The 25,286-nt window shown below is 35.1% G+C and overlaps 1 pseudogene; it reads right to left on the bottom strand.

The window, feature by feature from the left end:
• The window catches only part of LOC141689798 (uncharacterized), a 112,355-nt pseudogene that overhangs the window by 27,037 nt on the left and 60,032 nt on the right, over positions 1-25,286 (bottom strand).

Here is a 25,286-nt window from a genome sequence, read left to right as displayed (position 1 = left end):
TGCAAAGATGTATAGTATGACTTTTCAGTAAGAATTGCTAGAGAAGGTAAATAAATGTCAAGGGGAAATAATAGATCAAGATATTAATCGTTAGAAGAAAAGGATATATATATATACTCAAAAGGATGATCAAGGCATTCCCAGATTTTATTTCAGAATTTGGAATTCCAGCAATGACAAGAATTGAAGAATGGAATTTTACAAGAAGCTCACAACTCAAGATATGCAATCCATCCATGGAGTACTAATATATATAGAGATTTAGAGGAAAATTATTGGTGACCAGATATGAAGAAAGAAATGGTGGGATAGATTAGCAAATGTTACATGTATCAAGGAGTTAAGGCGTGACAACAAAGACTAGATGGATATATTTCGCCAAGAAACGTCATGGTGAGGTCACCTGAGAACCAAAGGCGAGGAAAGCGTTAATTACATTATTATTGATAGGTTATTTAAACCTAATCATTCTCATTTAGTAATAAACGGCTTATCCCATAAGTGTAATAGTTTTTGCTTGAAGAAATGGTGGTACATCATCAGATTCAGAAACTAATCGTAGATGATCAATATTGTGTGATTTGAAATTTGACAGGAGTATTCAAAATACGATGAATTATGTCGAACTAGAATGGTATATACCACTCCTAGATGAACGGGCATTAAGTAAGGCGGAACTAAAAAGATAAAATTTAGTTGAACGATGATAACTCAAGAGATTCAACTTCCTCCGAAGGAATGATACGAGACATAGATGTCAAAGAAGAGACTCTGATAAGATGGCTTAAAGAAAGAATAAACGTTATATGTGATTAGATGTCAAGGAAAGCATTGCAGTCGGTTTCGTATGGGAACTCCTTAGAATCAAAATAAATGATAATATGGGTTAAAAATATACCGGTGATGCCTCCAGGTTAATGTACTTTCTTCAAAATGGTAAGAGATCTTCGCTCGATAAATATACTCGATTGTGATTAAAGGAAAATAAGATTTGGTGATAAGTTTGCGCGTCAGTCATATTCAGTCAAAATTTTCTCGTTAATTCTTAACTCTGAAATAATCTCGAAAATGTTAGAAATCGAATACGCCATGGATCCAGTATATCAATTGTAGATGGACGAGAAGATTAAAAGAACGATTAAAGTGCTTCGAAAGCGATTGGAAGTGAAAGAGAATAGCAGGCAGTGCACCTTTGCCACAAATTACTAGAATTACAAAGAAAAGATAATTAGTAAGCATTATGCTGGTCCTTTTCAGACAGTAAAATAGTCAGGATAAGTGTAAGTAAGTTGGCTTCACCGCCACACGTTTAGCAGATTCGTAGGGTATTTATATGTGTATATTCAGGAAAAGTAAGTTAGCTCAATTATATATAAAATGGAGACTTGAGTTGAGTTATATGAGCAACTGATAGAATATGATGTCAGCAAGAGGCTGTTAAGCAATGAGTGATGCGGTGAGTAAAAGTTTATGAAGAGTTGTAAGGGTGAGGGATCAACCCGAGAAAATGAAAGTGAGATACTTGAATGTATCACTATCTGATCCTTAGAGTGATTCTGAGGACAAAATCCTTTTAAGGGGGGAAGGATGTAACATCTGGGATATCGTGTGTAATTATTTTTATCAATAAATAATTTTTATATGATTATTATGTGATTTTTGGTGAATTATCTGATGATTGGTGTGAATATGTGAATGCTTATATGTGATACAATATAAGTATGTTAATTTTATTATGATCAGAATAAAATATAGATAATTAAGATATTTTTCTGGTAATTTTTGGGCTGTTATATGATTTTATATTGATTTATTAATTTATTAATTATTTTTTGAATAATTACAAAATTATTTTATAAAGCCGGGAATCGTCCGACTTCAATTGTTTTTACGTTTTTACAACCCAAAACTCTTCCAAAAACTCCTTCCTAACCTAATCTGGTAATTCCGGACATTTTCCGTGTTTTGACTTTTTCAATCCGGATTACGGTTTGACCCGTGCGCGGCCCGGCGCAAAATTTTCGATACGATAATCATTTCGGTGAACTAACAAAACCCGTATTTTCGAAAGACGGGATATTATTACGTTATTTTCATATATAGTGTTTTATAAGAATCCCGGTTTGGATAATTATCCAATACGGGTATCGAATCAGATCATTTTTGCAGTTCCTTAGCGGCTAAGTAACTAATTTAACGATCCAAGACGATCCAAAACGAGCCAATATTCCAAAAATTATATATAGCCCTTTTATTGTTTCATTTTATTCGTATAAACATAATCGATCAGTAAAAATATAGAAAATACAGAGAAAAACCCTAAAAATGTTGTGTTCTTCATAATCAAACGCTCAAACAAAGGCGTTATCGAACTCCGATTCGAGCTTGCAATATATCAAAACGAAGCTCTCGAAATACTCTTTCTGAATGCACCATCTATTCAAGTGCAGAAATCAAGGTTTTCTTCTTATTTATTTACTTTAATTCGAATTAATTAAGGATTAATATATGAATTTTTGTTCTTGATATTGTTGATATGATTTGATGATTCCATCGTGTAGATAATATTTTTCTGGTCAATTTGGTATATTATATGTCAAAAATAGAGTTCAGTAACATATAGAAAATTGAGTTTAATTCTCGAAATTAAAAACTAGGGTTCATAGCTTTGAATGTTCTTAATTGAATTTTGGGTATTTCTTTATTAAGGGTTATTACATGAAATTGATTACACAGAGTTGTAGATCATCAAAAGATGATTCGAATGATATATATGTGGTAAACAAACGATTACTGGAAGGGGATGATCGGAAAACGGGTTGAAGCGGCGGCAAAATTTTCAGATTAATATTCCGTTCAACTCGTTAATTTTTCGACTATTTGGACTCTACAGAACGATTCCTGGCAGCAAGAAGAACACACCCTGTTAAACTGGTGTATTTCTGGAAGTTTGTGGTCATCGCCGGAAAATCTTCTGGACGGCGGCCATGGCTTCTCCGGCGACCGGGGAAGACAGCTGTAACAATTATAGTTTAGCCCCGAGTCTTTGCAAACTTTGCATTTTTAGTATCTCATTTTTAAAATTTTGCAAATTGACCCCTGCTTTTTAAATTATTTTTAAAAATGATTTGTTTATTATTTTTAAAAAATCATAAAAATGTTTATTTAATTATTTTAAATTCAGAAAATTATTTTAATTATTTATTTATTCAAAAATAAATCAAAATTATTTTATTATTTAATTTTAATTAGTTTTTAATTATTTTAATTAATCGATTAATTTATAATTAATTGATTAATTAATTTAATTAATTATTAATTAATTTTAATTGATTTAATAATTATATTTAATTATTTAAAACTGATTTAAAAATTTTGAAAAATAGTTTTGAGCTTTATAATATTATTTTAAATTACTTTCAAGGCTCGATAATTATTATAAAATTATTTTAAAGTCGGATTCGGGTATTCGAACCCTATTATTTAATTATAAAATGATTCGGAGTCCAATTTTAATTCCGAAATGTTCAAAAATTCGTATTAAATACCTTGAAGATCATTTTAACCCCGAATCTTCTTTGAAAAATTATTTTGATCGAATACCTTACGTGTTATGTGCTACATGCTAACTGATTGATGCGTTATATGCCTATGAGGTTATGGTTTGACTGTTTTAGTCATAACTTTCAATCCGTATATCGGATTTGGGTGAAACGAGGGGTAGATAAAAGCTTATGACGTCTATGTGACGATTAGAATAATATAAGCATGAATAATTGATAGATACTTGTGATGCCTAGCAGAGTCAGCGAGGCATAGAAAAGGAAACCGGTGATCCATAAACGGAATCGAAGCATAGAAAGAGAAGGCAAGTGATTGATAAATAGAAGCAAGGCATAGAAAGAGAAGAAAAGTGGTTGTTGAGTAAAACTGTTAGATGAGTACAAGTAAAGTGGAAATCATCGGTGATAAGGCAAGTACTTCTGAACCGTCTTCAAAATATATTGCAAATATTTTCGAACTGTCTCATGACATGTCGCTATTATTCAAAATAACTCATGTTTTATATTGCAAGCGCTTTAAAATATTTAACCTTGAACCCTGATTCTTGTTGATCTTGAGCCATAAGCCTTACTCTTCACAAACTATTGATTGTTGAATTCCCTGATACAAGCCAGACACATACGAAACTACTCCACAAATATATATATACCACATACTGATTTCTGATATTGATTTGCTTGACATATCAACCTTTATTCCTTGATTAACAGAAGACCCATCCTTGGAACCCTTGAACCCTTGGTCTTCTACTTTCTGATTCTTTCCTTGATTGAAAGCCAATCTTTTTGAATTCATTGTTATACCTTCATAGTATTGTGAAACACTCTATGCTTCAAAATAAATGTTGTTTATGATTCAGCTTATTGAATTACTTTGGCTATCATATTGAATTATGTTATAATTGGATGGTTTTATAAATGCGGACCAGATTCGTGGTCATAATAGGCCAATGCGTGCCTTGGATCCAGTATATAGAGCGAAGCTGGGAGCCTTGCTCGGGGTTAGTGTGTGACTGATCAGCAGCCTAACCTTGGTTGTTTTTAAAATGAAAAGTGAATATCCATTTCTAATCATTGCTTATTCAGAAACTTGATTCTTCTGAATCATTTCAATTGGTTATTGTTTAACCTCAGCTGTTGCTATTATGACTTGCTGAGCTAGTTAGCTCACTCTTGCAAATCTTGTTATGTTTTTAATAGTTAAAAAGGAAATTGTCGGTAACAAGGATTCCTAGTCCAGTATGCGAGCTAGGATTCCAGATTAAGTCGGATCGAGCTAGCAGGAGCTTTATATTGTAGAGGAGTTATGCAAGATTGTAAGAGCGATATCATTATCAGTTGTAAGTTGAACTAGTTGGGATTTGGTACGATGTAATAAAAGATAAGGTTGTGGCTTATTTTCATACTTGAACCTGTTGTGATCCATGGTTGTGAAAAGAAGGGTCAATGCATATAATATTTTATGTACAGGTTCATATATTGTGTGTGTGTGTGTGTTTCGAGCCCCAAACTTCTGACCCGGGTTTGTGAGCACTTTGACTCAAGAGATAATGAGTCATTAACTGAGATCTATGACATATTTTAAAAGCTACTGAATGCCTTATCTCTTGTCGACAAGGAATATGATTTAGATGACTCAAACTTGAAGTTTCTACTTGCACTCCCTGAAAAATGGGACTATAAAGTCACATAAATAAGGGATTATTATGAACTTGATGAAACACCTCTAGATGAGACCAATGGCATACTGAAAACTCATGAACTAGAGATGAAGCAAAGAAGCAAGAGAAAATGATCCAAGTCTATACCAATTGCACTTAAGGTTGAAGAGAAATCAAAGGAGAAAGCTAGGAGAAAAGGTTACTCCAAAGGAAAAGCTATATATAATTGCAAAGTCTGATACTAAATCATCAAACTCTGTTGATGACTCAAATACTGATAATGAATCAGATACTGACAATGATCATGATAATAGAAAATATGGAACAAATGGTTGCTCTATTGGTTAAATCTTCAAGAAGATGGTCTACAAGAACTTCAATAAAGAATAGGTTTTTCAGAATAGGTTCCAGTTCCTCAAACTCTGATAAGAGGAATGACAGAAAAAATACTAATATGAAGGAATCAAAGTTTGGAAAATCTGACAAGTCAAAGGAAAGATGCTACAATTGTGATGGAGTTGGATATTTTGCAGCTAACTGCAAAAAACCAAAAGCCGATGAAAAACAAGCCTTGATCACAAAGAAGAAAAACTAGGATGATTCATCAGATTCAGATGATGGTGTCAACTATGCTCTCATGGCAAATGCTGATACCGAGGCTGACAATGTTGAATTAAAGGTACCTCAGACCACCCTTGGTTTTGATACTGATGATATCCATGAGTTAAGATTATTTCTTAAATCTTTGCATGTTAGTTATAAGGACCAAAACTTAGAGAATAATATAATCAAGAGTGAAAACTCTGAGTTAAGGAAAATGAATAATCACCTAGAAATTGAGTTGCTTTCCATGCTAGAAATTTAGAAAGAAAAAGATAATGCTGTTTATATTAAAGAAAAAATGTTAGAAAAGCATGATTATCTAGAAAAGGAGTTAGCTAAAGAAAGAGAGGTTATTAAGCTTTGGACTAACTCAGGAAAAACAACTCAGGAAATTTTAGAGATTGGCTATTGGGATCAGGATTAGGATATGCTAATAGATCTAATTCTGATAAGAAAATTGGAAAAGAAACTAAGAAAACTAAACCAGTGAATACTGATACTAAGGTCAAACTGAACAAGATTCAGTTGAAGCCAATTAAGTTTAATCCAAGTGTTGATGCTGTTAAGTCAGTTAACGAGGTAGGTTCAACCTCAGCACCTAGATCAAACTTAAATACTGATAAGAGTGAACAAGTTCATACAAAATCAGTAAATATTGGTTTAATGACTCAGAAACAGCTTAAGCAAAAGCTGAAGGAATTACACATGAAAAATAAGGAGAAAAATCCTAGGAAAAACATGAATGGCAAGGTAGGGGTTAATAAGAATGGTAGTTATGTAACTACTCCCAATGCACCTAGAAAGACATGCTTGAACTGTGGTAATACTAATCATCTTGCTAATTCTTGCAGGAAGAATAAAGAGATAAATAATGTTCCTCCCAAACCAGAGTTTATGAATAGAACAGTTAGATATAAACCACAAAGTCCTTTTTTTCATTGTGGTAGTGTGTGGCACTCTATTTATACATGTAAGGAGTATCACAGTTTATAATATGATTATTATAAACTGAAACCCTCTTTAAATAAAGCAAAATCTGTTTCTGCATGTGTAAATACTGATAGTAAGAATGTTAACATAAACTATGATATGAAGTCTTCTGCTGCATATGTTAACAAACTTAAAAAGGCCAATGGATCCAAGCAAGTCTGGGTCCTTTAAAACACTAATTGATTTTACTGCAGAGTAATAGGAAAAATTCTCTAGTCTTGGATAATGAATGCTCAGGATATATGACTGGTTATAAATCCCTGCTATCAGATCTTAAGGAGAAATATGGCCCATTTATTTCTTATGGAGATGGCAACTTAGGAAAAATCTTGGGATATGGAAAAATCAAAATTGGGAATGTCATTATTGAAAATGTAACTCTGGTTACAGGACTCAAGCATAATTTGATCAGTGTGAGTCAAATATATGACAGAGGTTACCATGTGAATTTCTATGAAGAACATTATGAACATGTTAGTAAGTTTGATGGCAATATTGCAATGACTGGTATAAGACATGGTAGTTTATATGAAATCAGGGTTTCCACAAATACTGATGATTCAGAAGTTTGTCTACTTAGTAGTGCATCTGTGGAAGACAGCCGGAACTGGCATAAAAGACTTTCTCACCTCAATTTCAACAATATCAACGAACTTGTGAGAAAAGATCTTGTGAGAGGATTGCCCAATGCAGTATTTACTCATGATGGCTTATGTGACTCATGCCAGAAAGCTAAAAAAGGAAAACACCTTTCAAGAGTAAAACTGAATCCGCCATTCTTGAACCATATCATCTACTTCATATTGATCTCTTTGGTCCAGTCAATGTTATGTCAATTTCCAAGAAGAGGTATGCACTTTTAATTGTTTATGAATATACAAGATACACATGGGTGTAGTTTCTGCACACCAAGGATCAATCTCCATCCATTCTTCTTGATTATGTGCTAAAGCTGGAAAAAGGATCAACATACAAAGTGAAGATCATTAGAAGTGATAATGGAACTGAATTCAGGAACAGTTCTATGGAAGAGTTCTGCAAATACAAGGGAATAAAACAAGAATTTTCTGCTCCTGGAACTCCACAACAAAATGGAGTTGTTGAAAGAAAGAATAGAACTCTCATGGAAGCTGCAAGAACCATATTAGAGGAAGCAAGATTGCCTTCCTACTTCTGGGCTGAGGCTGTGCAAACAGCTTGCTTCACGTAAAATGCAACTTTGATCAACATGCATGGAAAAACATCATTTAAGTTGGTGAAGGGAAATAATCCAAATTTGAAGTACTTTCACAATTTTGGTTGCAAGTGTTTTGTTCACAAAACTCATCCTGAACAGCTTACCAAATTTGATCTAAAAGTTGATCAAGACATTTTTGTTGGATATCCATTGTCAAGAAAAGCCTTCAGAGTTTACAACCTGAGAACAAGGACAGTCATGGAATCTATACATGTATCTTTTGATGACAAGAAGATTACAGGTCTAGAAGATGCAGATGACCATGATAAGTTGAGATTTGAAAATGAAGTACCATACGTTAAACAGTTAAATCCTGATTCACTAACAAATCCTGATACAGTAAATCTTGAAATCACTCAAAGCTCTGATGATCCACATGATAGTGGAAAATCTTCAAATACTGAAGCATATGTTGAGGGAGAGCAACATGATTCAAATCCAGAGTCTTCCACAAGTGATTCAACTCAAGAAATATCAGTAAATAAGTCATCAAACTCTCATTCCTCAAATTATGATGAGTCAAATACTGATAGCAGTGGGAATACTGATTCAGGGGGAGCATCAGGACATGATAGTGGTATAAGTCAAAGAAATAATAGAGAGTTCATGGATCAAGGGGGAGGTTCTTCTTCAAGAAGTCAACTTCCATCTGCAAGAAAATGGTCTAAGTCATACACGCCTGACTTAATCATTGGAAATACTGATAGTGGTGTAAGAACCAGGAAAACCACTCAAAATGAATGTCTCTACCATTATTTTCTATCTCAAACTAAACCCAAGAAAGTGGAATAAGCTCTTCAAGATGTTGAATGGATAACAGCAATGCAAGAGGAGCTTAATGAATTTGAAAGGAACAAAGTCTGGACTCTTGTGCCAAGACCAAAGAACAGATCAGTTGTTAGTACAAAGTGGGTGTTCAGTAACAAAACTAATAGTGAGGGCATTGTTACAAGAAATAAATCAAGAATGGTTGCAAAGGGCTATTCACAGCAAGAAGGCATTGATTATGATGAGACTTTTGCTTCAGTTGCAAGCCTTGAGGCAATCAGAATTTTTCTAGCCTATGTTGCTCACAAGAAGTTTAAAGTGTTCCAAATGGATGTAAAGAGTGCATTTCTAAGGAGAAATCGAAGAGAAAGTTTATGTTGAACAGCCTTCAGGGTTCAATAATCCAAAATATCCAGATCATGTCTACTTACTCGATAAATCACTCTATTGACTAAAACAAGCTCCAAGGGCTTGGTATGAAACACTTGCTCTATTTCTGTTAGAAAGTGGTTTCACATGAGGGACAATTGACAAAACTCTCTTTTATAAATACCATGGTAAAGACTTGTTATTAGTATAAATATATGTAGATGATATCATTTTTAGTTTTACTAATAATAAAATTTGTGAGAAATTTGCAAAGTTAATGCAGTCTAGATATCAAACGAGTATAATGGGAGAATTGAGTTACTTTTTGGGGTTACAAGTAAAACAGACTAATGAAGGGATCTTCATAAATCAATCAAAATACACCAGGAATTTTCTCAAAAGATTTAGAATGCAAGACAGTTCAACTGCATCAACTCCCATGGCCACTGTAACCAAGTTAGATTTAAATACTGGTTCATCAGTAGATATAACTAACTGCAGAGGTATGATTGGGTCACTCCTATATTTGACTGCTAGTAGACCTGATATCATGTATGCTACCTGTCTCTGTGCAAGGTTCCAAGCTGATCCAAGGGAACCTCATCTATTAGACGTTAAAAGAATTTTTAAATATCTCAAAGGCACCATAAATCTTGGATTATGGTATCCTAGAGATTTAGATTTTAAGCTAATTGGATATTCAGATGTTGATTTTGCAGGATGCAAAATAGACAGGGAAAGCACTTCTGGAAGCTTCCAATTTCTTGGTGGCAGATTGGTTTCTTGGTTTAGCAAGAAACAAAAGTCTATTTCCACATCAACTGCAGAAGCTAAATATATTGCTGCAGGAAGCTGTTGTGCTCAAATTATATGGATGAAGAATCAGTTACTGGATTATGGGTTAGACTATTATGCTATTCCTATATATTGTGATAATCAAAGTGCTATTGCAATGACAGGAAATCCAGTACAACATTCGATGACCAAACACATCAGCATTAGGTACCATTTCATAATGGAGCATGTGTAAGAAGGTACAATGAAATTGGTCTTTGTTCCAACAGATCAATAATTAGCAGATGTATTCACCAAGCCTCTCTGTGAAGCCACCTTCACAAGATTGGTGAATGAATTAGGAATGATATTAGGACATTTCTCAAACTCTGATAATTAAGGAATAACTACTGATAGTTAGAGTATGGTATATTTTTATTATGTATCAGTACTTACTAAATACTGATTATAATGTTAAATTATGATGCCATGAAAGCATGCAATTAACTTCTATTAATCTCATCAAGTAGCTGCATGTTTAACTCTGATTATGTGTATAAATTCTGATTTTGGACAAACTTGTTTTGATTGATAAATCCTGACAATAGTTGTTCAATTCTGATATTGGTCAAACTTGTGTTGACTGATAAATCCTGATATTTGTTGATTAAATACTGATAATGGTCAGACTCTGATTGACTATTATATTATGATGATAATTTTTGAATTTATTTAAATATTCTTTTAATCAGTATTATAATTACATGTTTGAAGCTGTTTGCAAGTGGAAGAACATATACAAATTATAACGGAGCAACTGATATCACAGAAGAAATTGATGAAAGGTTTGTTTCTAATATCATGAGACTTATGATATTTGAGTGTTCTTGTCTATCAAAATGTCTAACCATATATATATTTCAAAAGTATGATAACATGGAATAGGGCGAATTTCTTGAAACTCTATTTTTCTATCAATGGAAGTTGTCAACACTCAATCTACATATCATAAATCTTATATCTCAAATTTCTTCTTAAAAATGAAACACTTCAATCCATTTCTAAAATGTTGCCAAAATCAAGTGACATGGTTCATGAAACTATGCTCACCACTCAGGAACAACATTCAGTTGGAAAAGTAAAATTGTTAGATGAGTATAATTAAAGTTGGAAATCATCTGTGATAAGGCAAGTACTTCTGAATCTTTCTTCGAGATATATTGCAAATATTCCTGAACTTCTCATAACATGTTGCTAGTATTCAAAATAAATCTTTTTTTATATTGCAAGCACTTTAAATTATTCAACCTTGAACCCTGATCTTATCATTGAACTTGAGCTGTAAGCTTTATTTCTTGTAAACCACCAACGGTTGATTTCCCAGATATTAAACTATACAAATACAATACTACTCCACAAATACATCCACACCATAAACCAAGTATTTCAACATAATTTCTTGAGCATACATAAACTTATACAACCTGGAATACCCTATCACATCAAAGATCAATCCCTGTATTATCATTGAACCATTGTTCTTCAGATACTTGATTCTTCATCAGGCTTGAATCCGTTCTTCATATTTACACCTTAATTCACCCTGGTGATACCTGTGAAATGTTTATGCTCTGAGATAAATGCTTTATCAATGTTAATCATGATTCTGTTTTTATTGAATTGCAATGATTATCATATTGAATTGTAATGGTTATCATATTGAATTGTTTAGAATTGGATGGTTTTATAAATGTGGACCAGATTCGTGGTCAGACCAGATTCGTGGTCAGACCAGATTCGTGGTCATATTAAGCCAATGCGTGCCTTGGATCCAGTATATAGAGCAAAGCTGGGAGTCTTGCTCGGGGTTAGTGCGTGACTGATCAGCAGACTAATCTTGGTTTTTAAAAATGAAAAAAGAATATCCAATTATATTCATTGTTTATCCAGAAACTTGATTCTTCTGAATCATTTCAACTGATTATTGTTGAACCTTAGTTATTGCTATTATGACTTGTTGAGCTAGTTAGCTCACTCTTGCAAATCTGTTTATATTATTTTACAGTTGAAAAGGAAATTGTTGGTAACAAGGATTCCCAGTCCAGTGTGCAAGCTAAGATTCCAGGATAAGATGGACTGAGTTAGCAGTAGCTTTATAATATAGATGAGTTATGTAAGATTGTAAGAATGATATCATTATCAGTTGTAAGCGGAATTTGTTGGGATTTGGTACGATGTAATAAAAATTAAGGTTGCGGCTTATTTTTATACTTTAACCTTTTGTGATCCATGGTTATAGTAAGTAGGGTCTTTACATATATTACTTTCATAAGCAGGTATATATATTGAGAGAGTGTGTGTGTGTGTGTTGTGAACCCCAAACTTCTGACTCAGGTTTGGAGGGCGTCATATATGTCCTTCTTGACTTGTCCAATTTCTGTCTTGATCTCAGTCACATCTTGACTTTGATTAGAGATTGGATTTTGTGCAAGTGAAGAGACTCAAGGTGTGCTTGGAGAAGACTCTCGGTGTTGGCATCTGTAGTGTTAGGTCCCGAAGTATCGTAGAAGGGGGGTTGAATACGATACTCACTAAATTAAAAAAATCGAATCTTTTGAGGATATAAAATTTAGTGTTGGGTTAGTGGTTCAGTGTTCTTGAGGTGAATAGTGTTTGGAATATTAAAATGAGGAACACAAGATATTCGGAAAAATATATATTCATATATAAATCCGCGAGGGGTGTTGCTACATTCCGGTAAATAAATTAACTGGCTACAATCTAAGAACAATAAAGTTCCTAACTTCTACAAAGATTTACAAATCAAATCCTATACGATGATCTAGCTTTTGTTTTTCCAAGGATTTAATTACCGGATAACGATTATAATGCCCCTATGAATATACAAGAGTTAAATCGGGCATTATAGCGTTACTCCGGTGAGAAGTTAAATGGATATTCAAGGAGCTTGAGATTCTCTGTATTTTCTTTGCTGCTTATTTCACCAGCTCTCGTGGGAGAAGATGATGAATAGTGTTGCCCAGTAATAATACAACTGTATAAGGGGGATTGGATACAATTGTATAAACATTTCGAACAAGTATAAAAATATAACAGTTCTTTATATTTATGATCAAAACTGTTACAAACTCTCTCAAGAAATACTGATGTTCTTGAGAGCTTTTAGGTCGTACAATGCTCGAGTTAATCACTATGTGATGATCTAAACTGTGTTTATATAATACACAGCTGCTACAAATTAGTCTAGGATATGCGTTATTAATTACTAACAGAAAATGATACATATCTTTAACTGAATATACAAAGTCCTATCACTCAGAACAAATAGATATCCATCCCTTAAAATAAGGAACATAATCAATCTTTACAACAGACTTCCTTCAGATGTTAATGTTCTGCAGATACTGATGATGCATGAAATCCTGTTGGAACATCAAATCCTGATGACATCTAAAACAGTCAGATCCTAAGCTCCTCCTGATCATTGAGAATCAACACGTAACAATCTCCCCTAATTTATGCAGCACAAATTGCATTCTCAATGATGCCAAAATCAATTACAAAATGTACAAGGAATAAGGCTTACTTCAGTATCCTAAGATAACTGACAGTTGTTTCTAGAAATTTGTTCAACCTTTCTTCCTCCTTGTCTTGAAGGACTTTGACAAGCTTTTTCTTCAACTCTTTCTTCTCTCCAGTATCTTCTCCAAGCTGATAAATGGTTGATCTTAATTTAGAAATCGAACTCTTAGTTATTTCAAGATCACCATTCAACATAAAGCTTAAGCTGACATCTTCACGATCAGAACTGAAAGATAACTGAGGATTGTTGAGAAAAACTTTCACAACTGCAGCTCCCTTTTCCATCTTCATTTCTTGACCAGTATAAGTTCTGTATATAGGAACATAATCACCATTATATTTGTCTTCTTTGTTCATGAATGTTCTTATGATACTCTCAAGTATCATAGAAGACCAGTTTCTAGTGACATTGTCCTCAACTCTAAGAAGATAGTGAATATATTTCAACTCAGTCACAGTCTTCATCAAGAGTTGCTGCAATGTAAAGCTTTTCACTTTACCATCTCTCAAGAAGTACATAATCTCTTCTATGACATCACCAAGATTTATTTTCCTATATACAATCTTTACATCTTCAACCTTCTCAAGATGTGGTGGAGTAACTCTTTCACCAAGATTGTCAGTCAGAATATAAGTGTCCAGTAAATCAGACCTCAGAGTTTCCATTCCAGAATGACCAATACCTCCTCTAGTATGAGTTTTGATAAGCTTTAGCTTTTCATTATGTTCCACCCAAGAAGGTTTCTTGATGGACTTATCAATATTCTCCTGTTCTGAAATAGAATCCCTTTGTCCTGCTGACACAAATTCAATATGCTTGAATCCTTTAGGATAACTAAATAAATAAACATCTTTCCATCTTTTATCCTTTTTGCTGAGGGGAGCATACCCAGTGGATACATCATGAATCTTCCCTCTTGTTTTTTGCCACAGCTCTCTTCTTGAATTTATAATTCTTTGCTCATAGTCACTGCATGCTTGACCATCTCTCCATCTGTCAATTCTTTCTTGTTCATCAAAAATTGATTCATCCTATACTTTGATCACCTTTTCATTAGTGTCAAAATCAGCTATCAGACTCACAACATCAGGATCTGCTTTTCCCTCAGGTTTTATGTCTGCTTCAAGAGACACATTTGCATTAGTTATATCAACTTGAGCAATGTCAGCGGTTGATTTCTTCTTCCTTAGGATAATCATCTCTTCAGTATCCTCAGCTTCTTCTTTTAAATCATGTCCTTTCTAAGGAACAAAACCTTCTCTGAATAGAACATTCAGAAATGCTAAATCAATTGCAGAACCTTGACTTGAATTAGAAATTCTTCCTCTTCCTCTTTTTCCTCTAGCTCTTGTAGCTCTTCCACAACTTTTTCCTCTTCCTTTAGAGGTGTTTGCTTCAGCTTCAATTTGATTCATTTACTCTTTCTGTTGCATAACTGCTTCTTCAATTGTTAGATCAGGAAATTCTTCAGTTTTCAATCCAAGAGCACTCATGGCATTCTTTTTCTCAAACCTTTTATCTTTGTAGTACATAGCAATCTCTTCACCTATTTCCTTGTGTCTGTAAGGAAAGAATTACCCTTTAGCATATGCTAAGTTAGAGATTGTAACATCACCAGTTTCAGGAGCATCAACATTAGTCTTGTGCTTAACTTCATGAGCACCCATGGACTTTCCTTGTCCTGAAGAACCAGATATTTTAGAATGTTGAGGTTGGTGAGCAATAGGAGCAATTTGAAAATTTAGAACCGGATTTTTATCACCATCACCATCATCATCAGTATCTTTATCTTTCAACTGAATAGAGCCAGGTGTACTTTTTTGACAGCTATCTTCTCCCCCTTTTTGGCATCAGTATTTGAAAGAAGAGAAAACATAGCATCCAGCTGATCAGCCATTAAAGACACTTTATCTTCCAAGGAAGAAAATTGAGTATCCATGCTTTGTTAAGATTGAACCACGGCTTTAACAACCTTTTTCACACTTATGAGTTCAGTTGAAGTACGTGGATTAATCATAAATGCATCAATCTTGTCTTGTAAACTAGCATGAGATGTCTTCATATCAGCAAGTTCAGAGAGAATTCCTTTTACAGAGATCGTAGAGGCCTTCAGATGTAATTTAAGTTCAGGGTTTTGAAGTCCATCATAGGCCCTGTGAACATGTTGCATACCAATAGTTGAGGAGATAGAAGTATGTGCATCTCTCCATGCAAAATCTCATTCAGTCTTTTGAAAATGCTAAGCATCAGCATTGTAATAAGAAGGATCAGCATTGAAATGTGAAGAAGAACCAACATTGGACTTCTTAGATGCATCAATAGCAGTTTTAAGCTGAGCTGTGTTAGAATCATCATGATCACTATCTTCATCAGAATCAGAGCTAGACAGGCCCTCAGAAGAGTTCGCAGAGCTAGGCAGAATTGCTTTACCTTTAAGAGGATCCTTAGCTATAAGTGTCTGTTTCTGATGAGATCCTGAAATATAAAACAAAGTAACACCTAAATCTCTCTTATCTTTTCAAGTGATCCCATCACTTCTCACACAATATATTACTTTTAAGAGTAATATATTTCTCACAGAAGAAAGTTTATAAGCAAAGAAAAAACTTATAAAATTCTTTTCTCAAAACTACCTCTCCTTTTTCCAGTACAGGAGACTGCCACTCAAGGTTTAATTTTCTCGCATAATAATGTCACACAGTCTCACAAAAAAGCACAATCACACATATTGTAAAGAAATAAGAGGTGGCTGAGAGGAGTAGTATGCTTGTGATATAAATAGAGGTAACCTCAAACAAGAGACTATTTATAATCATACAAACATGGAAAACAACAGAGAAAAATAAGCAATACCTGAAGGTGAATCCTCAAGTGGAAGTGATGATAGTGGAGGAACAAACAACACATCAGGATGCTTTAACAAGCTAGTTAGCAGCAAAAAATCAACTGTAGAAGCTGCTTGAATGGATAGTTGATCAACATCAGGATTTATTGTAGCATCAGGATTTGATTCTTCAGAAGGATGAACTAGGCCAACATCAGTACTTTGAACTGATGGTTCTTGTGGGGCCTGAGGAATATGAGCTGCTTCAGCAAGAATCGGTGAAGGTTCTTGTGTACTCTCCTCAAACATCAGATCATTAATAACTGCATCCACCTTTGACAATACATCCTGATGAGCCTTCTTTTCTTGTAGCAGTTGTTCAGAGTCAGCAAGAAGATCACCTTGAGCAAAATCAAAAATTATTTGTGCAACCTCTTTGTATGCATCTTCACTTTAAGAAGATGGTTCTTGTGTAACTGGATGTGTCGCAGTTTCTAAATCCCTTTGAGACTTAGGTTCTTGTGGACTGACATCCATAGCAGAGAACTGAGCCTTTTTCTTCTTTCTGATGTATCTAACCACATCATCATATTTTCTTTTCAACTTGCTCTTGTCAGTTTTCTTGGGCTCAGCGGTTTTTTTGTTCATTGAAAACTTTTTGATCAGAGCACTAGCATCAGTAGTTGGCTCCTTAGTTCCAGCTGTGTCGACAAAGTCATCAGGAATTGCAACTGATGATTCTGTTAGTCCCTTAACAATATAGCAAGAATTACAGAAGGGGGGTTGAATGGAATTCTTGAACCTTTTTCTTGAAATAAAAATGTTCAACTCGATTATAGATATATTTGTTTTCATTAGCACAATGCGGAATGTAAACTTAATTGAATCAAAACATAAGTAATTAAAAACAAGAGTCTTTAAAAACTTTCTGGTGAATTTAAACAATTCCACTAGAGATATATATAATATATCGAGAGGACTCTGTGTGCAGAAATGCTCACAGCTACTTACAAATGGAACTACTGAGAATACAGGAAATGCTAAGGATTCTGCTTACAAAGATTTCTCTGTTTTTGTGTTTCTCAGCTATCTCAGTTATTTTTCTATTTGCTACTCTCTTGGTTTATATAATACCAAAATTATAAAGTCAAAAAGACTGAACAAATATAAAATCTAACAGTCTTAAGCTTTGCTGCTTTTCGTCCTCTATTAACCAGTTAATGAGCTTCCACGGTGTGTTTGTATACATCTCGACGGCTGTGTGTCAGCTTTCACTGTTCAACTGCTGTTTGAATTCTTCATATGATCATCCGTCGACTTTCAGAACATCCGTTGATGATTTAATTTATCATCCATCGACTGTTATATTAAAAATTCGTTGATAGTCATTTGATCATCCGTCGATGGCTTTGTTAATCATCCGTCGGTAGCTATTTTGGCACTTGACTCTATATCACTTATGCAGAATTACAAGACATCATTTAAGTACAATTAATCAACCTATTCTGCATATCTAGTTAAAGTCAACATGACTTATGTGCTACAACAGATTCTATACAAAGGTGCATACATAACTGTGCTACAAACTTATTATTACATAAGCTACTCACTCGATGGATAATAAGTTAATCATCCGTCGGGACTATAATGAGTTATCCGTCGGGACTATAATTTTTATCCATCGAGTGCTACATAATATCACTAAGTAAAATCTACTTAGATGTTTTGTTTATGAAATCATCAAGTACATAACATATGCACAACAATCTCCCCCAATTTATGTCTATTGGAATTGTAGCCATAAATTAAGAGATACTTGATGATAATAAAACATCATGAACATATATCTTTAAAGATAAGTAGATAAAACTGAAAGTGCTTCAGTTAATTAAAATGAACAAGGTTTGGCTCACAGTCAATTCAAGATGCTCCTCTAGCCTGAACAGATTTTTCTAGTTCCTTGAAGGTCTTGATCTTCTTACAAGCTTTCTGTTATTTTCTTCAATTTGATTCTGGAGCTGCCTGTGGAATTCTAGTTCATCAGATTCTGAGAGATCTAGCTTTTCTTGCATTTCCAAGAGAGTCTCATTGCTAGAGATACTCAATTGGTCTTCTAATCTGAAGAATCTTCTTACACCCTTGTCATCCATGAATTCCATCAGCCAGTAGGGCCTTAGATGCACTCTTCTCCCTGTGTATGGGATGATTAGAGTCTTTGGGAGTGTATCTTTAGCTCTAACACTCCTCAGCTCTTCAATCTTCTTCAATACTAGTCTTCTTGCAGTTACATTGAACCCAAAGTTTTTCTTGAAGGATGAATAGACTTTAATCAGCACAGCTTGGATTTCTTGAAGAATCTTGTGAAGTGGCCACTGAATCTCCCTTCCTCCTTTGTACTTGAACACCAACCTTTCAGGTACGTTTCTGTATGCATCAATTGCCCTTACTTCATCCAATTCATCCAGATAAAGATTTAGATCTGAAAATTCTTTAATGTTACACAAGTACAAGTAGTCTCCCCTGTTGACCTTGGGTTGAGCTTTAATTACTGACTTGGATTTGAGAGGTGACAACTTCATTTTCTTGACTGCCCTTAACTTTGTCCTTTTTGGCTTGCGAAGGATTGGTAAGCTGAAGTTAGGAATTGGTATTTTATCCCACTCTATTGGCTCATCCTTTGGCACAATAGGTTCACCATGTATGTTCCTGTAGGGATCCACCACCCTTATGTCTTCAAATACCACAGAGGGCTTTGATGCTTGAGTTGTAGCTGGAGTGGATTCCTTAGAAAATTGATCTTCCAATTCCTTGTCAACAACATCCAGTTTCTTTTTTGTTCTTCTAGCCAATTCTTTCTTCCTTGGGGATTTCTTCTGTTCTTCAATTTTCTTCCTTGATTCAGCAGCTTCTGATGGTTGAGAGGGAATTTGTTGAGAAGAGTTTACAGCCTGTAGCTTGGCCAAGATAACAATCTGTTCTTTCTTTTGTTTAGACTTCTTTGCATCTAGAGTAGCTTGCCTCTTTTCCTGCTTTAATCTGGCTTTTTCTTCTTTCTTTGCTTGAGCAAATTGTGGATGTCCAGCTACCACACAAATTTCCTTTCCATTTCTGAGTATCTTAGCAATTCTCCTTTTTGAAGCTGAATCAGCTGGATCTTTATAGAAGACAATAGATCTTGACAGAAGCTTCTTTTCATCAGGCTTGGGTGTCTCATACATAGTGTCCATAGGGTTCTTCCAAGATGATTTTGGATAATTTGCCCTTGGTTTAAGAATTATTTCAGCTTTTGTAGACTTGATGCAGGAAGATTGTCCTTTTTCCAGATAGTTCATGCTCATCTCATTCACACTGATTGGCTTGACATGAAAGTGATTGATGGCTGACTGAACTGGCTCCTTGACTAGTTCAAACTTTTTCTGTATCTCCTCATCAATCTTATTCCAGTTGATCAAACTCAACTTTCCTTTTTCAGCAACTTTCAAATTTGCTGCTGCTGCTTTAATTAGATTTATACTATCTGCAACTGTTGGCTTGGAGACTGTAATTGAAGGTACAATTACTTTGCTGATTTGTTCTTGAAGTTTCTCCCCCTCAGTTGGTCCTTTCTCCCCCTTACTTGATTCTCTCTCCCCCTTTTTGTTATCATCAAGTTGAGGAGTTAGGCCTTGTGCTTTAGCCAGTTGCATGAGAAGATTTGTCTGAGTCTGTTGATTTTGAAGAAGGATAGCCACTGAATTCTCAATAACTTGAACTTTGTTTTCCAGCTTGGCTAGCTTCTTTTCAGAATCTGATTCTCTCCTCAATCTTAGTAATAGATCTTGCATGGTACTATATGGCATTACTGAATCCAGCATCTCAGAATTGTATGTCTTCAAGTCAGCTATATCTCTTTTTAGTTCATCCACACTCATATTTTGTCTTAAGTGCTGGATCTTCATGAGATGTAGAGAGTCTAGGTGAGCTTGATGAATAGCCTTGGTACCAGCATCTGAAGTTTCCTGAAGGGCCTTTTGAATAGCCATCACTTGCTTGACCAAAGACACATCAAATTGTCCTGGTGTAAATTCCTTTGTCCATGCCCATCCAGGTAAATTTAAAACAGAACTTGGGCCTTCATCTCCCCCTAAGTTCATGCTTCCATCCAAAGAAACAAAGTCATCATCATTAGAATTTACTCAAAATTCTTCAGATGGCTCACCAGCTTGAGAAGGCATCCTATTGACAGCAGCTTTATCTCTTTGAAGAGATTCCGAGGTGTGTATTAAATTCAAAGTCTTTTCTTCCTCCACATTGCCCTGAGCAGCCAACAATTGATAGGCTGACACCAGATGAGTAAAAGTGTCAGCATCCAAGGAAATGTTATCAATTTCAGCTTTGTAATGTTGCTGAAATTGTCTTCCCTTTTCAGCATCATCCACAATCATTGACTCACTAGCAATGGCTGGATCCACCCTTATTTCTCCTGTACCTGCCTTTCTCTCATAATCTCTCTTTTATTGCATCAGGGTCTCACCCTGGCTCCCCACCCTCACACCCTCACCTTCACCTACTAAGGTGGGACTCCTCTCACTCACTTTTGCCAATCCTGAATAAATGGATTGCTGAGATTCACTCTTTTTCTCTCCTTTTTCCTGGGAGCAACCCAGCCTCTCACTCAATGCACTCTCCTCTCTCAGTCCTAAGAGTGACTGTATTACCACTAAATCTTCTGCACTTGAAATAATTGAAGTTTGAAGTTGTGCAGAGTCACTAGACAGATAAGTGATATCCATCGGGTGAGTGGTAAAGCTATCCGACGGATAACTGCTGTTAAGCTTATCCGTCGGGATACAATCACTACTCGATGGATGAGCAATATCCATCGAGAGAGTAGAAATGAATGAGGTGGGAAGAGAAACTATTGTTGACTCTGTGTTGATTGAAGTTATTTGAGGCACAGGTGTCATAATAGTATCTGAAAGAATTGGCAAGTGAGCCAACAAATCATCTAAAAGATGATGCTCACTTGTACTAGATTTTGGCTTCCCCAACAGAGTTAAAGAAGGGGAATCAGGAATTGAAGTGTTTATCATATCCACTTCCAGAGAGTTTGTTGGTGAGTATGGTGTTTCAGAGGCTTCTATTATAAGAGATTTTGGCTGTGACTCCACATTTATTGGAGCCACATCAAACTGAATTTGAGAAGGTGCAGGGACTGTGTCTTTAGCACCAGTTTGCACTGTGTGTGTGCCCTGCGCATCTCCAGTTGTTTTGGATTTCTTCTTTCTTGTGTAAGTTTGGGGTGAGCTTGTGTCCCTAACCCTTTTGGCCTGTGTTCTTGGCTGAGAGCTTTGTTCAATAGCCACATCCTTTTGGGAGGATGCAACTAGAAGTGAGCTTTTGTCCTTTTTAAGCACTGCAGTTTGTTGGGAAACTTCAGTGTGGCTAGGCTGGGATTCACTCAACTCTCCAACCTTATTTTTGGGGTTTCTTTGATGTTCACCCCTTCCCTCACCTAACTGACCCTCCTTCACACTCCCCTCTTTGGCTTTGGTAGATTTTTCAACTGGTACCTTTTGAGAGATACCAGAGGGGGTTTTCTTTGACTTGGATTTGGAAATTACAGTTGTTTTGGAAGCTTTTGTAGGCAACTGTTTGGTCATTGTCACAGTTGCCATAGATACTCCTGAACTCAAAGAAATTGAGGAGATTGGAATAGTTGAGGGTATGGATGAACTTACCTCACTTACCTGAGGTGTCTGCATTACAGGGAAGTAGAACATTGGTACATCCCTATGATTGCGGGCTCTGTTCAAATCTGTAATGATTCTTCTCTCTTGAACCCAACAAGCTAATTTGTTGTTTGGGTTCTCAAGTACAATCTCTTGACAAAGATGGTTAGCCAATAGCATAAAAAATCTAGCATAATATACATTCTTTCCCCTTTTGGCTAACTCACCTAGTTTAAAACCTAACTCATACAAGACAAAGTCACTGAAGTTGTAAAATTTATCTGTAACTAGCATGTATAGCATGTTAAGCATGGAAATGTTCACAGAATCAAAATTACTGATTTTACCAGAGAAAACTTTAGTCACAACATCACACATGAAACTCCATTTCTTCCTAAGACCTAATCTTCTAATATCACTTAGCTTAGTAGTAGGAAGTGCATAATGCATGGAGTTAAGCATATAGATAATATCAGTGTCATTGTGTGGTGAAGTTACATTATCATCAGTAATTTTGAAACATGCTTTTATCACATCACTATTGATACAGAACTCATTACCTTTGATAGTTAGAGTGATGGTTTTGTCAGTAGAGTTGTAGATTGCAGTGGTCCACATCTCTTCAACAACTTCACAGAAAATTGTGGGTGATTCAAGTATGGCATGGCTTAACTTGCAGTTCTTCACAAAGTCCATCATCTTGTGGTAGACTTCTGATTGCTGAATACCCTTATTAACCAAAGCAGTGAAGTTGTTCTTCTCATAAATGAACCCAGTCTGAGACATAATCTTTACTACAGGTGCCATTGTTAGAGAATGAAAGCTTGAAGAGAAAGAGGATATTTGCTTGAGAGAGTACAAAATAAAAGTAGTTGAATTTGAGAATGATAAAAGAAAATAATTGGAATGAAATAAGCTTTTATACTATCTCAAAAACAACGGATGAAAATAATAAAGAAAAGTAAATTACCCAATAGAAATTGCCTAAAATAGCCGTTTAAAAATAAACTGTAAAAATTCCACCCATTATACGTCGTGTAATACTTACAAACTGTAAGTATACTCGATGGATAATGTTCAGGGAATTAACGGTTAAGATTTAGACAATTCGACGGATGAGGATAAACTGTTATCCGTCGAGTTTCAAAAGATTCCAGAAAAATAATTGATTTTTATTTGTAAATAGTATATCGACGGATGACTCAACTCGATGGATAATGGTCATCCGTCGAGATACAAATTTCGATTCAACAAAAATTTCATCCATGACTAAAAATTAGTTAAATTTCTGGCTACATTTCTACTTGCAAAATAACTCAGATAAATTCAAGAGTAATTAAGCATACCTAACTCACTTACCAACCTTGAAAAGGTGGATTTATCCAGTGGCTTGGTAAAGATATCTGCAAGTTGCTTCTCACTTGGAACAAAATGTAACTCTACAGTACCATTAATTACATGTTCCCTTATGAAATGGTACTTTATGTCTATGTGCTTTGTCCTTGAATGTTGCACTGGATTTTCAGTGATGGAAATTGCACTTGTGTTATCACAGAAAATTGGAATCCTCTCAACTTGCAAACCATAGTCTAGCAATTGATTTTTCATCCATAAAATCTGTGCACAACAACTGCCAGCAGCAATATATTCAGCTTCAGCTGTAGAAGTGGAAACTGAATTTTGCTTTTTACTGAACCAGGACACAAGCTTGTTTCCTAGAAATTGACAAGTTCCTGTTGTGCTTTTTCTGTCAATTCTGCAACCTGCATAATCTGCATCTGAATAACCAGTTAGATCAAAACCAGAATCTCTAGGATACCAAATGCCAAGTTTTGGTGTTCCCTTGAGATATCTAAAAATTCTCTTAATAGCTATCAAGTGAGACTCTCTAGGATCAGCCTGAAATCTAGCACATAAACATGTAGCAAACATTATATCTGGCCTAATAGCTGTTAAGTACAGAAGTGAGCCAACCATGCCTCTATAGCTTGAAATATCCACAGACTTTTCAGTAGTGTTTAGTTCAAGCTTAGTTGCAGTGGTCATGGGAGTTTTTGCAGATGTGTAATCCATTAGATCAAACTTCTTTAAAAGATCAAAAATATATTTAGTTTGACTAATGAATATTCCATCACTAACTTGCTTAACTTGTAAACCAAGAAAGTAAGTTAGTTCTCCCATCATACTCGTTTTATACTTACTTTGCATCAGTTTGGCAAACTTTTTACAAAGTCTCTCATCTGTAGAGCCAAAAATAATATCATCTACATAAATTTGAACAAGTATGCTAGAGCCATTAAAATTTCTGAAAAATAAAGTTTTATCTACAGTACCTCTTGTGAAGTGATTTTCCAAAAAGAACTTTGATAAAGTGTCATACCAGGTTCTAGGTGCTTGCTTCAGTCCATAAAGTGCTTTCAGTAGATAGTAGACATACTCTGGAAAATTTGGATCTTCAAAGCCAGGAGGTTGACTAACATACACTTCTTTCTCCAAATCTCCATTCAGAAAGGCACTTTTGACATCCATTTGATAGACCTTGAAATTGGCATGGGCTGCATAGGCTAAGAAGATTCTGATGGCTTCAAGTCTTGCAACAGGAGCAAATGTTTCATCAAAATCTATTCCTTCTTGCTGGCAATAGCCTTTAGTAACCAATCTTGCTTTGTTCCTTACTATTATGCCATTTTCATCCATCTTGTTTCTGAATACCCATTTGGTGTCTATTGAATTCTTTCCTTTAGGCTTGGGTACCAGCTTCCATACTTTATTCCTTTGAAATTGGTTTAGCTCCTCCTGCATAGCTAAAATCCAATCAGGATCTAACAAAGCTTCTTCTACCTTCTTTGGTTCTTCCTTTGACAGAAAGATGATGTATAGATATTCTTCCTGAGTTGCTCTTCTTGTTTGAACTCTAGAAGAAACATCACCAATAATCAGTTCAAAGGGGTGATCTTTTGTCCATTTCCTTGGTTGAGGTAGATTAGCTCTAGATGAAGAGACCTCAATGTTGTCTTGATGTGTGATTGCATTTTGATTGCTAGAAACTCCCCCTGAGTTTTGATTGCTAGAAACTCCCCCTGAGTTTGTGGATCTTTGATTTGAGAAAGGTGTACTTTCTATGGGTGATCTGCCTTGACTTCCTACTCCTTTTGATAACCCGACTGATGGTGAATTTTGAG

Source organism: Apium graveolens, chromosome 2, assembly GCF_009905375.1.
Source record: "Apium graveolens cultivar Ventura chromosome 2, ASM990537v1, whole genome shotgun sequence".
In the NCBI taxonomy this organism is placed as follows: domain Eukaryota; kingdom Viridiplantae; phylum Streptophyta; class Magnoliopsida; order Apiales; family Apiaceae; genus Apium; species Apium graveolens.
The sequence above is the reverse complement of the archived record's forward strand: the minus strand, read 5'-3'. Positions and strand labels throughout refer to the sequence as shown.